Raw genomic sequence first — 16,816 nt, forward strand, 5'->3', positions numbered from 1 at the left:
GACGGCGGCGACATCCTTATGGTGGACTTGTGTCCTCGGCCTCTGCCATTGCGACGAGATTTTCTCCAGCATCGGCGCGGAGCTTGGGAAGTATGTTGATAATGGCTCGATAGTGGCGACGACGTCCAAACCCCCCAGGCGCGCCCTGATGGGTTGTGCCTGCCTCGTCCCACCTCCGGTGCCCATCTTCTGGTATATAGGTCATTTTAACCTAGAAAAAATCAGGAGGGGACTTTCGGGACGAAGCGCCGCCGTCTCAAGGCGGAACTTGGGTAGGCGCACTTTTGTCCTCTGGCGAAGCAATTCCGCCGGGGGAACTTCCCTCCCGGATGAGGAAATCATCATCATCGTCATCACCAACAACTCTCCCATATTGGGGAGGACAATCTTCATCAACATCTTCAACAACACCATCTCTTCTCAAACCGTAGTTCATCTCTTGTGTCCAATCTTTGTATCGGAACCTTAAATTGGTACTTGTGGGTGACTAGTAGTGTTGATTACATCTTGTAGTTGATTACTATATGGTTTATTTGGTGGAAGATTATATGTTCAGATCCATTATGCTATTTAATACCCCTTTGATCTTGAGCATCATTACCATTTGTGAGTGGTTACTTTTGTTCTTGAGCATGTGAACTTGATATGTGTTCGGTATTTTGATGATATGTATGTTGTGATTCCCTTTGTGGTGTCATGTGAACGTCGAATACATGGCACTTCACCTTATTAGGGCTTAAGGAAATGCATTGTGGAGTAGTTATTAGATGATGGGTTGCTAGAGTGACAGAAGCTTAAACCCTAGTTTATGCGCTATTTCGTAAGAGCCTGATTTGGATCCAAAAGTTTAATGCTATGATTAGATTTTATCTAAATATTTTTCTCGTAGTTGCGGATGCTTGCAAGGGTGTTAATCATAAGTAGGAGGTTTGTTCAAGTAAGAACAACACCTAAGCACCGGTCTATCCACATATCAAATTATCAAAGTAGCGAACATGAATCAAACCAACATGGTGAAAGTGACTAGATGAAATTCCCGTGTACCCTCAAGAACGCTTTGCTTATCATAAGAGACCGTTTTGGCCTGTACTTTGTCACAAAAAGATTGGGCTACCTTGCTACACTTTACTTATAGTTACCGTTACTTGCTCGTTATAAATTATCTTGCTATCAAACTACTTGTTACCAACAATTCAGTGCTTGCAGAAATTACCTTGTTGAAACCACTTGTCATTTCCTTCTGCTCCTCGTTGGATTCGACACTCTCACTTAACGAAGGAACTACGATTGATCCCCCATACTTGTGGGTCATCAGTAGTTCAGGAGCGGATGCAGATTGTGGTTTGCATCGACGACATCTGAAAGATGGTGGATCGTGTGTTGGGTTCATGGCTCGTGGATGGCAGGTATGGTTTCCTACTCTGATGTATTAGTCGTGCGGGGGCCAGATCTGGAGGTCGGCGGCATGTATGGGGTGTTGCCCCACTCTAATTCGGTCAACGGTAATGGTTTCATCTTTAATGAGTCACATTGGAGGTCTGCAAAGCTGCATATCAGAGATGGAGCTGTGTCGAGCTCGGATGAGGAGATGATATATTATTTATTTCTTTACTGGCAGCTATGGTGGCGCCAGAGGCAGGTGAAGGATGTTGGTGTCAAGTTCATAGGTTTCTTCGGTCTTAATTGTAGTTTTCATTATTGGTCAAGGTCCCTTTGTGTAAAGGCTAGCGTTCTGTTGTTTTTTAGAGTTGTGTGGTCAATGTGTACACGACTTATACTATGATCCTTATGATATACTCTAAATGTTAGACGTATTACCTGCAATAAAAAATGAGGTTTTTAAATCCTAAAAGAGCAAATTTTCTTTGAAAATGATCCTAAAAGAGCAAGTTTAATGACGCAAAGTGCATTTTACTTAAAAAACTAAAGGTCCAGATGCATGCGGATATTCTAACGATTAACGCCAGGCACAGTCAGTCAGTCGCACACCGTGGAACTAGAGTCGATTGCAAATCCTAATCGAATCCCGCCTCGGCTACACACATCCCACCAAGAGCCAGCCCCTCGATCGATCCGTCACCATCAGCTAGCGCCCTCTCTGTTTTCGAAACAAAATAGTTCATCGGCATCCATGGACCATGGCCCTGGTGGCGGCACAGCTGCTACCTGATGGCGTCCTCGCTAGCGTCCTCCGGCACTTGGCGCCGCGTAGCCTCGCCGCATCTCGCTGTGTCTGCAAAAGCTAGTGTGCCGTCGTCGACGACTGGCGCCTGCTGTGGACGGATCTCCTCCCGCTATCCCTCTCCGGGATCTTCTTCATGGAGGAGATCTTTCCGGCCCTCCCGAAATTCTTCGCGAGCCCATCGATAGATGGCAAGATCGCAGCCAGGCTCCACTACCTGGACACCAAATTTGAGGGTTATCTGCATTATTATGGATCATTGCAATGGACTCCTCCTGCTTTGGGATCAACTGGTGGTCAATCCAGCAACTCGAAAATGGGTGCATCAGTTGAAGAGGTAGGTTTAGGGTTTTGCGTGGGTGGCTAACATCCAGCCTCACGTCTCTTTATATAGATGATCATAATACAATTACATACGTATATAAATACGTGTACATGTACAATATGCTAGACCCTATTTTACATGCCCCCTCAATCTGAACTACATACAAGATTCAGATTGGTTCTAAAATGGTCTAGCATCTGTCGAGTAGCGGGTTTAGTAAATACATCCGCTAGCTGATCATCAGTTGAGATAAACCTGACTTCCAGTTTACCAACAGCTACTCGTTCCCTCACAAAATGGAAATCAATCTCAATGTGTTTGGTCCGAGCATGAAACACTGGATTCGCCATCAGGTAAGTTGCCCCTAAGTTATCACACCACAATATGGGTGTGCGCTGCCGTGCGACTCCAAGTTCTGTGAGAACTGTGTCTATCCAAATGGCTTCAGCCGCGCCATTGGCCAATGCCTTATACTCTACCTCGGTGCTAGACCTCGAGACCGTAGGCTGCTTCTTGGAACTCCAAGATATAAGATTGGGTCCAACAAATATAGCAAAGCCACCAGTAGAACGCCTGTCATCAACATAGCCTGCCCAGTCTGCATCGGTGAATATACCGACTCCAGTAAATCTGGACTTACGAATCCGTAGTCCCGTGTCTAGCGTAACTTTGACATACCTCATAATACGCTTAACTGCTTCCCAATGAACCTCCGTAGGCTGAGACAGGAACTGGCACACATTGTTCACGGCAAAGGAGATATCTGGACAAGTGAGCGTCGGATACTGAAGTGCTCCAACTACACTGCGATACCTGAAAGAGTCGTCAGTACTCAGGAATGCACCACTGTGACGCGGAAGACTCTCGGATGTAGCAAGTGGAGTGAAAGTGGACTTGCAGTTCTCCATGTTGACGCAATGAAGGAGATCAAGTGCATACTTCTTCTGCGTCAATGTCATGCCCCCTGAATGAAAGGACGCTTCCAAACCAAGGAAGTACTCCAACCTGCCGAAGTCTTTGATGGGAAAACTCGCAGACAAGGACTGCACAAGGCGATCCACCACAGTAGGTGTAGAACCAGCAATCACAATATCATCAACATACACCAGCATATATATCTGAATAACACCGTGGGAAAATATGAATAGGGACGCATCTGCCTTGGAGGGAACAAAACCAAACTATGAGAGCCGCTGACTCAACCAAGCATACCAGGCACGCGGCGACTGTTTGAGCCCGTAGATGGACCTCTGGAGTTTGCATACATGAGAGGGATAATGAGCATCCTCAAAACCAGGGGGCTGCTGCATGTAGACATCTTCGGCCAGAAAACCGTGGAGAAAAGCATTACTCACATCAATCTGTCGAAGACTCCACCCGCAAGAGACAGCGAGAGAGAGGACCAGACAAACCGTGGCAGGCTTCACCACGGGGCTGAAAGTATCTCCATAGTCGATCCCTTGTTGTTGAGTAAAACCACGAGCAACAAGGCGAGCTTTGTGCTTGTCAACAGAACCATCCGGACGATGCTTGGTCTTAAAGATCCACTTGCAGCTCACAACATTAACACCAGGAGGCCTAGGCACCAACACCCATGTGTTCGTGTGACAAAGGGCAGCAAATTCAGCAGACATGGTGGCACGCCAAGCCGGTTCACCAAGAGCATCACGATGAGAAGTGGGTGCGGCAAAGAATGCACGCCGGCGAGTGTCCTACCGCACCGTGCCATCCGTGTATGTCTTGGCCTTATGTGTATGATCGCAGTGACGAGTGACCATAGTGTGCCCAGGAGCTGCATCATCGGTAGATGGTGGCGGCGACGATGGAGACCCGACCAATCGTGTCGCGGCTGAACCATTTTCAGCAACATGCGACACGGGTCGGGGAGACGCGGCGGGTTGGGCCGGAACAGGCGACAAGGGGGAGCCAGGCGGGGATGGCGACTCGACGATGCCCGACTCAGGCGAGGCGGGCTGGGCCGACCTAGGCGAGACGGGGGACGTAGCGGGCGACCCAGTCGGGCCCGTGGTCGTGTCAGCGGGCGAGGCCGATGGGGCCGCAGACGCGCCAGCAGGCGAGGCCGATGTGGCAGCATCGGGAGATGGGGCATGCACGTCAGGGCCATGCACGTCGATCACGCCGGCGGTTGCAGGTGCGGCGACGGTTTCCTGGAAAGAAATTAGAGCAGCATTGATGTCTACTACACAACCTTCTTCTTGTAGACGTTGTTGGGCCTCCAAGTGCAGAGGTTTGTAGGACAGTAGCAAATTTCCCTCAAGTGGATGACCTAAGGTTTATCACTCCGTGGGAGGTGTAGGATGAATATGGTCTCTCTCAAACAACTCTACAACCAAATAACAAAGAGTCTCTTGTGTCCCCAACACACCCAATACAATGGTAAATTCTATAGGTGCACTAGTTCGGCGAAGAGATGGTGATACAAGTGCAATATGGATGATGGATAAAGGTTTTTGTAATCTGAAAATATAAAAACAGCAAGGTAACTAATGATAAAAGTGAGCGTAAACGGTATTGCAATGATAGGAAACAAGGCCTAGGTTCATACTTTCACTAGTGCAAGTTCTCTCAACAATAATAACATAATTGGATCACATAACTATCCCTCAACATGCAACAAAGAGTCACTCCAAAGTCACTAATAGCGGAGAACAAACGAAGAGATTATGGTAGGGTACGAAACCACCTCAAAGTTATTCTTTCCAATCAATCCGTTGGGCTATTCCTATAAGTGTCACAAACAGCCCTAGAGTTTGCACTAGAATAACACCTTAAGATACAAATCAACCAAAACCCTAATGTCACCTAGATACTCCAATGCCACCTCAAGTATCCGTGGGTATGATTATACGATATGCATCACACAATCTCAGATTCATCTATTCAACCAACACATAGAACCTCAAAGAGTGCCCCAAAGTTTTTACCGGAGAGTCAAGACGAAAAGGTGTGCCAACCCCTATGCATAGGTTCATGGGCGGAACCCGCAAGTTGATCACCAAAACATACATCAAGTGGATCAATAGAATACCCCATTGTCACCACAGGTATCCCACGCAAGACATACATCAAGTGTTCTCAAATCCTTAAAGACTCAATCCGATAGGATAACTTCAAAGGGAAAACTCAATTCATTACAAGAGAGTAGAGGGGAAAACATCATAAGATCCAACTATAATAGCAAAGCTCGCAATACATCAAGATCGTACCACCTCAAGAACACGAGAGAGAGAGAGAGAGAGAGAGATCAAACACATAGCTACTGGTACATACCCTCATCCCCGAGGGAGAAATACTCCCTCCTCGTCATGGAGAGCATCGGGATGATGAAGATGGCCTCCGGAGAGGGATTCTCCCTCCGGCATGGTGCCGGAACGGGTCTAGATTGGCTTTCGGTGGCTACGGAGGCTTCTGGCGGCGGAACTCCCGGTCTATTCTGCTCCCCGAAGTTTTTAGGGTATATGGGTATATATGGGAGGAAGAAGTACGTCGGTGGACCTCCGGGCTGTCCACGAGGCAGGGGGGCGCGCACAGGGGGTGGGCACGCCCCCACCCTCGTGGGCAGCCCGGGACTCTCCTGGTCCATCTCCGATACTCCGTGGGCTTCTTCTGGTCCAAAAATAAGTTCCGTGAAGTTTCAGGTCTATTGGACTATGTTTGATTTTCCTTTTCTGCGATACTCTAAAACAAGGAAAAAACAGAAACTAGCACTGGGCTCTGGGTTAATAGGTTAGTCCCAAAAATAATATAAAAGTGTTTAATAAAGCCTATAAACATCCAAAACAGATAATATAATAGCATGGATACTTCATAAATTATATATACATTGGAGACGTATCAAGCATCTGCAGAAAACAAGTCAGGTGACAAATATGACAGGTCGTATTTCCGCACATGGACATCCGAAACCGGTTCATTGGATGGAAAAGTGAGGGCATGCTCAATAGAAGCAATATCAACCGAGACACCCGGGCTGGAGTAAGAGAAAACTGACTCGTCAAAAACAACATCACGAGAAATATAGATCCTACCCGAGGTGCGATCAATACACTTATAGCGCTTATGCAGAGGACTGTAACCAAGGAAAACACACATCTTGGAGCGGAACTCCAGCTTGTGAGCATTATACTTGCGGAGACTTGACCAACAAGCACACCCAAAAATCCTAAGAGAGGAATAATCGGGCTGAACATGAAATAGACGGAACAGGGGCGTGTCCTTGTTTAGAACCGGAGTGGGCATACAGTTGACGAGATAACATGCCGTAAGAAAGGCCTCATCCCAAAACTGGAGTGGGAGAGACGAATGCGCCAGTAAGGTGAGGCTGTTCTCGACCAAGTGACGGTGTTTGTGCTAGGCAATACCATTCTGCTGAGACGTATGTGGACACGACACACGGTGGGAGATGCTGATACGTCTCCAACGTATCTACTTTTCCAAACACTTTTGCCCTTGTTTTGGACTCTAACTTGCATGATTTGAATGGAACTAACCCGGACAGACGATGTTTTCAGCAGAATTGGCATGGTGTTATTTATGTGTAGGAGCAAACGTTCTCGGAATGACCTGAAACTTCACGGAGCCACTTCTCAGAAAATAAGAAAAATACCTGTCAAAGATGAAGGCCAAGGGCCCACCATCTCTCCACGAGGGTGGGGGCACGCCCCTACCTCATGGGCCCCCTGTTGCCTCTCTGACTCCAACTCCACCTCCATATATTGAGTTTCAGGGAGAAAAAAAATCAGAGAGAAGAAATCATCGCGTTTTACGATACGGAGCCGCCGCCAAGCCCTAAAACCTCTCGAGAGGGCTGATCTGGAGTCCGTTCGGGGCTCCGGAGAGGGGAATCCGTCGCCATCGTCATCATCAACCATCCTCCATCACCAATTTCAAGATGCTCACCGCCGTGCGTGAGGAATTCCATCGTAGGCTTGCTGGACGGTGATGGGTTGGATGGGATCTATCATGTAATCGAGTTAGTTTTGTTAGGGTTTGATCCCTAGTGTCCACTATGTTCTGAGATTGATGTTGTTATGACTTTGTTATGCTTAATGATTGTCACTAGGGTCCGAGTGCCATGATTTCAGATCTGAACCTATTATGTTTTCATCAATATATAAGTGTTCTTGATCCTATCTTGCAAGTCTATATTCACCTATTATGTGTTATGATCCGTTAACCCCGAAGTGACAATAATCGGGATACTTACTGGTGATGACCGTAGTTTGAGGAGTTCATGTATTCACTATCTGTTAATGCTTTGTTCCGGTTCTCTATTAAAAGGAGGCCTTAATATCCCTTAGTTTTCATAAGGACCCCGCTGCCACGGGAGGGTAGGGCAAAAGATGTCATGCAAGTTCTTTTCCATAAGCACGTATGACTATATTCGGAGTACATGCCTACATTATATCAATGAACTGGAGCTAGTTCTGTGTCACCCTAGGTTATGACTGTTACATGATGAACCGCATCCGGCATAATTCTCCATCACTGATCCATTGCCTATGAGCTTTTCATATATTGTTCTTCGCTTATTTACTTTTCCGTTGCTATTGCTATCATCACTACAAAATACCAAAAACATTACTTTTACTACTGTTACCTTTTGTTAACGTTATCACTACTATCATATTACTTTGCTACTAAACACTTTGCTGCAGATATTAAGTTTCCAGGTGTGGTTGAATTGACAACTCAGCTGCTAATACTTGAGAATATTCTTTGGCTCCCCTTGTGTTGAATCAATAAATTTGGGTTGAATACTCTACCCTCAAAAACTGTTGCGATCCCCTATACTTGCGGGTTATCAAGACTATTTTCTGGCGCCGTTGCCGGGGAGCATAGCTCTATTCTTTGAGTCACTTGGGATATATATTTGCTTATCATTATGAAGAACTTGAGAGATCCAAAACCAAGATCTAACCCTCAACTACGAGGGGAGGTAAGGAACTGCCATCTAGCTCTGCACTTGATTCACCTTCCGTTATGAGTAAGTTTGCGACACCTAGACCTACTTCTGCTATTCGTTCTGATATGTCGCATGTTATTGATGATGTCACTTCTGCTATGCATGATACTTATGATGAAACTACCTCTATGCCTGATACTACTATGACACTTAGTGACTTTCTTGATGAACAACTTGCTAGGGCTAGAGAGATTGAAAATATTGAATCTGATGATACTGATGAAAGTGATGATGAAGAATCACTTGTTATTCCTAAGGGTTATGTCTTTGATGAAGAAGCTTCTTTAGCTATTTTAGCATGCCAAAATAGAACTGAACTCAAAAGATTATTAGCTAAATGGACTAAGCAATCTTTAAATGCTAGAATGAAACCTGACCCTGCTTTTGCTACTTCACCTATCTTTGTTACTGATAAGGATTTTATGAATTCTCTCTTGATCCTGATATAATTACTTTGGTTGAGTCTGATCCTTTTCATGGTTATGAATCTGAAACTGTTGTGGCACATCTTACTAAATTAAATGATATAGCCACCCTGTTCACTAAAGATGAGAGAACTCGCTACTTTTACATCCTTAAATTTTTTTCGTTCTCATTAAAGGGTGATGCTAAGATATAGTTTAATTCTCTTGATCCTGTTGTGTGCGTAGTCCCCAGGATATGATTTATTACTTCTCTGCTAAATATTTCCCTGCTCATAAGAAACAAGCTGCTTTAAGGGATATATATAATTTTGTGCAAATTGAAGAAGAGAGTCTCCCACAAGCTTGGGGGAGGCTTCTCCAATTACTTAATGCTTTGCCTGATCATCCTCTTAAGAAAAATGAAATACTTGATATCTTTTATAATGGACTAACCGATGCCTCCAGAGATTACCTGGATAGTTGTGCTGGTTCTGTTTTCAGGGAAAGAACACCGGATGAAGCTGAAATTCTATTGAATAATATGTTGACGAATGAAAATAATTGGACACCTCCAGAGCCAATTCGTGAGCCTATTCCTAAACCAACTCCAAAGAAGAGGGGTATTCTATTTCTCAGTCCTGAAGATATGCAAGAGGCAAAGAAATCTATGAAAGAAAAGGGTATTAAAGCTGAAGATTTTAAGAATTTACCTCCTATTGAAGAAATACATGGTCTTAATTTACCGCCTGTTGAAGAAACATATAATCTTAATCCTGTACCTATTGAAGAAAATCATGGTCTTGATAACCCGACACAGGTAGTAAAGGTAAATTCTCTCTATAGATATGATAAAGCTGTAATCCCAATTACTAAATTTGCTAGCCCATGCTTAGATGAGTTTGATAAATTTATGGCTAAGCAAGAAGATTTTAATGCTTATTTTGGTAGACTATTGAAATACAATTCAAATATGCTTGAACACTTGGGTGATTATATGGCTAATGTTAAAGGTGAACTTAAACTTATTAGTAAACATGCTTCTATGGTTACCACTCAAGTAGAACAAGTACTTAAAGCTCAAAATGATTTGCTCAATGAATTGAATAGTAAATATAATGATAATGCTGTTAGAGTGGCTACTAGAACTGGTAGAATGACTCAGGAACCTTTGTATCTTGAAGGCCACCCTAAGAGAATTGAGCAAGATTCTCAGAGAAATAATATAGATGTACCTAGTTCTTCTAAAAAGAAGAAAAGGAAAAATGATAGGACTTTGCATGCTTCTAGTGATCCTATTGTTGAAACACCTGAGAATCCAAATGATATTTCTATTTCTGATGCTGAAACTCAATCTGGTAATGAACCTGAAACTAGTGGTAATGTTAATAATAATGTTCATGATGATGCTCAACCTAGTAATGATAATGACATAGAAATTGAACCTGCTGTTGATCTTGATAACCCACAATCAAAGAATCAACATTATGATAAGAAATACTTTGTTGCTAGGAAACATGGTAAAGAAAGAGAACCATGGGTTCAGAAACCCATGCCATTTCCACCCAAACCATCCAAGAAAAAGGATGATGAGGATTTTGAGCGCTTTGCTGAAATGATTAGACCTATCTTTTTGCGTATGCGCATTAACTGATATGCTCAAAACTAATCCTTATGCTAAGTACATGAAAGATATTATTACAAATAAAAGAAAGATACCGGAAGCTGAAATTTCCACCATGCTTGCTAATTATACTTTTAAGGGTGGAATACCAAAGAAACTTGGAGATCCAGGAGTACCCACTATACCATGCTCCATTAAAAGAAACTATGTTAAAACTGCTTTATGTGATCTTGGAGCTGGTGTTAGTGATATGCCTCTCTCTTTATGTCGTAGACTTGATTTTAATAAGTTGACACCTACTGAAATATCTTTGCAAATGGCTGATAAATCAACTGTTATACCTGTCGGTATTTGTGAGGATGTGCCTGTTGTAGTTGCAAACATTACTATTTTAACAGAGTTTGTTATTCTTGATATTCCCGAGGACGATAGTATGTCTATTATTCTTGGAAGACCCTTTTTGAATACTGCAGGGGCTGTTATTGATTGCACTAAAGGCAATGTCACTTTTCATGTTAATGGTAATGAGCATACAGTACACTTTCCGAGGAAACAACCTCAAGTTCATAGTATCAACTCTATTGGAAAAGTTCCATCGATTATATTTGGAGGTTTTGAATTCCCTCTTCCTACTGTCAAGAAGAAATATGATATTATTATTATTGGGGATGTGCATATCCCCGTTGAGGTAACATAGGGTTATTCGAAATTTCTCCAGTTCCATGTTATTCGGAATGAGTTCGTTAACAAGACTTGATCAACCTTGTTAGTGGATTCCTTTTGATGATCATGAGATGGATGAAACTAGAAGGCACAACCTTCTGTAGCCCACTTTTACTTTTTGTTACTTATATTAAATAAAATAAAAATAAATATTTTTCTATCTGTTATCTGATTATCCATGCAATATAAAAAACCTCGAAAATAGAAGTTCTCCAAATGCCCTGAAATTTAAATATGATTTTTTCCAGAATATTTGAGAATATTTGGCACTGAGAACACATCAGGGGGGGTCAACCACCTGCCCACGAGGGTTGAGGGCGCGCCCTACCCCCTGGGCGTGCCCCCTACCTCGTGGGCCCACGGTGGCCCTCCTCCACTTTTTCGTTCACCCATACACTTCATCTTCCTCCCCCAAACACGAATAACCAGCTCAAACCCGAGTCCAAGCTCGTTTTGCTGCCATTTTCGATCTCCTTGCTCAAAGCACCTCTCACAAAACTGCTTGGGGATATTGTTCCTTGGTATGTGACTCCTCCATTGGTCCAATTAGTTTTTGTTCTAGTGCTTTATTCATTGCAAATTTGTGTTGCTTAGGTGACCCTGTTCTTGAGCTTGCATGTCAAATTTATATGGTCAAAAGTAGTTTTGATGCATGATATAGGCCCTAGGCACTTGTAGGAGTAGTTGCTATCAATATTATTGAGTTTGGTTTACTTTTATTTTGAAGTTACTAAAAATTTCAGAATTTTTCAGAAAATGATGAGGAGACTTTTGAGGGGCTCATCGAGCCAAAGCTCGAAGGAAAAGGCACCAAAGCCTAAGTATAATTTGCCTCGCACCACGGAGGTTCGGGCGTGTGAATGGCCTTCCGAGGATTTCTTGAGAGCCGCCGGGATTTATGAAGATTTTCATGAATTGGCTCATAATGCAGGCCTCACCGCTTTCCTCCACGACCAATGCGATCAGTATCTCTTACTCACAAATACCTTTGTGCAAAACTTTCATTTTCATTCTAGGAATTCACCACCTACGGTGGAGTTTCATTTATATGATGAGCATAAGGAGATGCCACTTTATGATTTTTGTCGGATTTGTCTAGTCCCTTTTGAGGGCAAGACAGAAGAACCACATCGCGATGATGTGGAGGGTTTTATTGATACTATCACTGTAGGGGAAACAAGGAAGGTTTCTGATGCACGAATCACTAGCATACATTTTCCTATTTTACGTTACTTTGCATTATTTGCTAGTCGTTGCTTAATTGGTCGCGGAAACTGTGGAAACCTTTGTATCCCTGATATTATTATTTTGCTCCAAGGTTTATACGGTGATAACACTTTTAGTATGGGCGGCATTATTGCCAAACGGTTAAGTCTGAACCGTACCAAGGGCCCCATCTTTGGAGGCATCTATGCCTCATGCCTAGCTGCACATTTTAACATACCTATTAGGCATTTTGAGAAGGAAGAAAAAGTGCTGCCTCGTGTTTATCTAGATTTTTAGTATGGTGGCACATGATTTTATTGTTAAGAATAGGGAAGGAGAACTTAAATATCAATTGTTCTTTAATAAACACCATCCTGAGACTATTACCCTGCCTGCTCCTTCTTTGTTTGATTTGTCTGTAGGCACGTACCTTGTTCCGTTGAAGGCTATTCACGCCTACCGGAACCTTGCACCAGCTGCGGAGCCAGAGCCGGAACCACAAGTTGATCCTTCATGACAGTCTAATTACCAGGGGGGTCCGGAGATGATTGTCAGCCAGTGGCAATTGGAGTCTTCCTCTTTTGCATTGCAATACGACCCCAACTATTATTATGGATATCCGCCAGGCCAGCCGTGGCCATAGACCAACTTAGGCCAAAAGCCTAAGCTTGGGGGAGTACGTATTTCCCACCGACATTACATTTATGCTCACACACTCATTGCTAGATGTCGGTGCTCATGCTTTTTCATTGTATCATCCATGCTAGTTTATTTTCCTTTTTATGCTTTCTTCTTGTGTGTTTAATAAACCTTAAGAAAAAAACCAAAAAATTAGTTGTAGCTTTTAATTAGTTTACTTTCCATGCTTGTAGTAGTAATTAAAAAGAAAACCCAAAAAAATTTCCTGTTCTTCTTTTGCTTGTTGGGAGCTTTCCCGTGCATATAGTTTTATTTCTTTTATTTTCTTTGGGGGTCGATAGGAGAAGACCATAATTAAATTGTTGAAGTGGCTCTTATATGCATTATTGTTGATCTGACAAAAAAAGCCCATATTGCCTTGTCTTCTCCTGTTTATTGAATGCCTGCAGATTCCAGCTTAGTCCAATGCACATGCAGTATTATTATTATTCACATCGTTCGGTCATGCAAGTGAAAGGCAATTATGATGTTATATGATGGACTGGCTGAGATGAGAAAAGCTGGTATGAACTCGACCTCTTTTGTTTTTGTAAATATGATTAGTTCATCGTTCCTGATTCAGCCTATTATGAATAAACATGTTTGCAATGACAATTAGAGATCATAGTTTCTTGTGCCATGCTTGATTAGCTATGAGTTATAATGGTTTACCTTGTGTGCCAACATGGTATTAAAATGGTTATGATGTGGTATGATAGGGTGGTATCCTCCTCTGAATGATTTAACTGACTTGACTTGGCACATGTTCACGCATGTAGTTGAAACAAAATCAACATAGCCTTCACGATATTTATGTTCATGGTGGATTATATCCTACTCATGCTTGCATTCGGTGTTGATTAATTTTAATGCATGGTCATGACTGTTGTCGCTCTCTAGCTGGTCGCTTCCCAGTCTTCTGCTAGCCTTCACCTGTACTAAGCGGGAATACTACTTGTGCATCCAAACTCCTTAAACCCCAAAGTTATTCCACATGAGTCCACTATACCTACCTATATACGGTATCTACCTGCCGTTCCAAGTAAATTTGTATGTGCCAAACTCTAAACCTTCAAATAAATATCCTATTTTGTATACTCGAATAGCTCATTTATCAACTAGGGCTATCTGTATCTTCCATGTTAGGCAGGTTATTCTCAAGAGGAGTGGACTCCGCTCCTCACTCACGAGATAAATGGCTGGTCACCGGGATTTCCAGTCCCATGCTTTATGCAAACTAAATCAAAATAATTGCAAACAAAACCCCCCTGGGACTCTTGTTGGTTGGAGGCACTCGTTGTTTCGAGCAAGCCATGGATTGATGCTTGTTGGTGGAAGTGGGAGTATAAACTTTACCATTCTGTTTGGGAACCGCCTATAATCTGTGTAGCATGGAAGATATCGCCATCTCTTGGTTGTTATGTTGACAATGAAAGTATACCGCTTAAAATATTATTCACCTCTATTTCAAAACCGAGCTCTGGCACCTCTACAAATCCCTGCTTCCCTCTGCGAAGGGCCTATCTATTTACTTTTATGTTGAGTCATCATCCTCTTATTAAAAAGCACCAGTCGGAGAGCACCGCTGCCATTTGCATTCATTACTGTTAGTTTACATTGAGTATGACTTGACTAGATCTCTTTTACCATGAATTATAATGTCTAGTCAGTCCTTGGTCTCTAAAGGTGCTCTGCATTTATGTTTTGCGGTCTCATAAAGGCTAGCGAGATACCACCTTGTTATATCATATTATGATTGTTTTGAGAAAGTGTTGTCATCCGAGATTTATTATTATGGCTTGATAGTTGATTATGCTATTGATATGAGTAAACTTGAGACCTATGCGTTATTGAGAATGTGGTTAGTTATAATCTTTGCTGAAAACTTGAATGCTGGCTTTACATATTTACAACAACAAGAGCAAACAGAGTTTGTAAAAGTTTTTCTTTATCACTTTCAGTTTATCAACTGAATTGCTTGAGGACAAGCAAAGGTTTAAACTTGGGGGAGTTGATACGTCTCCAACGTATCTACTTTTCCAAACACTTTTGCCCTTGTTTTGGACTCTAACTTGCATGATTTGAATGGAACTAACCTGGACAGACGCTGTTTTCAGCAGAATTACCATGGTGTTATTTATGTGCAGGAGCAAACGTTCTCGGAATGACCTGAAACTTCATGAAGCCACTTTTCAGAAAATAAGAAAAATACCTGCCAAAGATGAAGGCCAGGGGGCCCACCGTCTCTCCACGAGGGTGGGGGCGCGCCCCCTACCTCATGAGCCCCCTGTTGCCTCTCCGACTCCAACTCCACCTCCATATATTGAGTTTCGGGGAGAAAAAAATCAGAGAGAAGAAATCATCCCATTTTACGATACGGAGCCGCCGCCAAGCCCTAAAACCTCTCAGGAGGGCTCACCTGGAGTCCGTTCGGGGCTCCGGAGAGGGGAATCCATCGCCATCGTCATCATCAACCATCCTCCATCACCAATTTCATGATGCTCACCGCCGTGCGTGAGTAATTCCATTGTAGGCTTGCTGGATGGTGATGGGTTGGATGGGATCTATCATGTAATCGAGTTAGTTTTGTTAGGGTTTGATCCCTAGTGTCCACTATGTTCTGAGATTGATGTTGTTATGACTTTGTTATGCTTAATGCTTGTCACTAGGGTCCGAGTGCCATGATTTCAGATCTGAACCTATTATGTTTTCATCAATATATAAGTGTTCTTGATCCTATCTTGCAAGTCTATAGTCACCTATTATGTGTTATGATCCGTTAACCCCGAAGTGACAATAATCGGGATACTTACTGGTGATGACCGTAGTTTGAGGAGTTCATGTATTCACTATCTGTTAATGCTTTGTTCCGGTTCTCTATTAAAAGGAGGCCTTAATATCCCTAGTATCCACTATGTTCTGAGATTGATGTTGCTATGACTTTGCTATGCTTAATGCTTTTCACTAGGGCCCGAGTGCCATGATTTCAGATCTGAACCTATTATGTTTTCATCAATATATGAGTGTTCTTGATCCTATCTTGCAAGTCTATAGTCACCTATTATGTGTTATGGTCCGTTAACCCCGAAGTGACAATAATCGGATACTTACCGGTGATGACCGTAGTTTGAGGAGTTCATGTATTCACTATGTGTTAATGCTTTGTTCCGGTTCTCTATTAAAAGGAGGCCTTAATATCCCTTAGTTTCCGTAAGGACCCCGCTGCCATGGGAGGGTAGGACAAAAGATGTCATGCAAGTTCGTTTCCATAAGCACGTATGACCATATTCGAAATACATGCCTACATTATATCAATGAACTGGAGCTAGCTCTGTGTCACCCTAGGTTATGAGTGTTACATGATGAACCGCATCCGGCATAATTCTCCATCACTGATCCATTGCCTACGAGCTTTTCATATATTGTTCTTCGCTTATTTACTTTTCCGTTGCTATTGCTATTATCACTACAAAATACCAAAAACATTACTTTTACTACTGTTACCTTTTGTTACCGTTATCACTACTATCATATTACTTTTCTACTAAACACTTTGTTGCAGATATTAAGTTTCCAGGTGTGGTTGAATTGACAACTCAGCTGCTAATACTTGACAATACTCTTTGGCTCCGCTTGTGTCGAATCAATAAATTTGGGTTGAATACTCTGAAGGAAATATGCCCTAGAAGCA

General features: G+C 42.8%; 1 pseudogene; it reads left to right on the plus strand.

Annotated features, from left to right (window-relative positions):
- Positions 1–2,138: 2,138 nt before the first annotated feature.
- The window catches only part of LOC147980092 (uncharacterized), a 31,186-nt pseudogene continuing 16,508 nt past the window's right edge, over positions 2,139–16,816 (plus strand).

Source organism: Triticum urartu, chromosome 3A (genome assembly GCF_056163025.1).
Source record: "Triticum urartu cultivar PI428250 chromosome 3A, HENAU_Tu73, whole genome shotgun sequence".
NCBI classification, from domain to species: domain Eukaryota; kingdom Viridiplantae; phylum Streptophyta; class Magnoliopsida; order Poales; family Poaceae; genus Triticum; species Triticum urartu.